Below are 275 nucleotides of genomic sequence, written 5' to 3'. Positions count from 1 at the left end.
AATGCTTCTGATTTTTATTACTTTTTTTTTACTGCTGATCTATAAAATGGCACAAGTTTTCCCTATCACCATCACACCTTTAGACTTCATTCTGAAAGAGGCATGAACTAAGCAAGTTCCTCAGTCTCCTAACACTGTGATATAAATTATGAGAGATTTTCTTCGCACAATAAAATACCCTCCTACTAGTTAATGTTCAAAATGCCTTACAGACATAAATTGATAACAGGCAGCAATAACAGGTCTCTCACACTGTGGATAGCACACGTTTGTCA

The 275-nt window shown here is 35.6% G+C and overlaps 1 protein-coding gene across 1 annotated transcript in view; it reads right to left on the bottom strand.

Moving 5' to 3' along the window:
- Positions 1 to 275, bottom strand: part of LOC119593590 (ankyrin repeat domain-containing protein 17-like) — a gene marked incomplete at its 5' end in the record, with an annotated part of 10,744 nt that overhangs the window by 5,506 nt on the left and 4,963 nt on the right.

This window comes from Penaeus monodon, chromosome 32, assembly GCF_015228065.2.
Source record: "Penaeus monodon isolate SGIC_2016 chromosome 32, NSTDA_Pmon_1, whole genome shotgun sequence".
Taxonomy (NCBI): domain Eukaryota; kingdom Metazoa; phylum Arthropoda; class Malacostraca; order Decapoda; family Penaeidae; genus Penaeus; species Penaeus monodon.
This window is presented reverse-complemented; position numbering and strand designations above follow the sequence as displayed.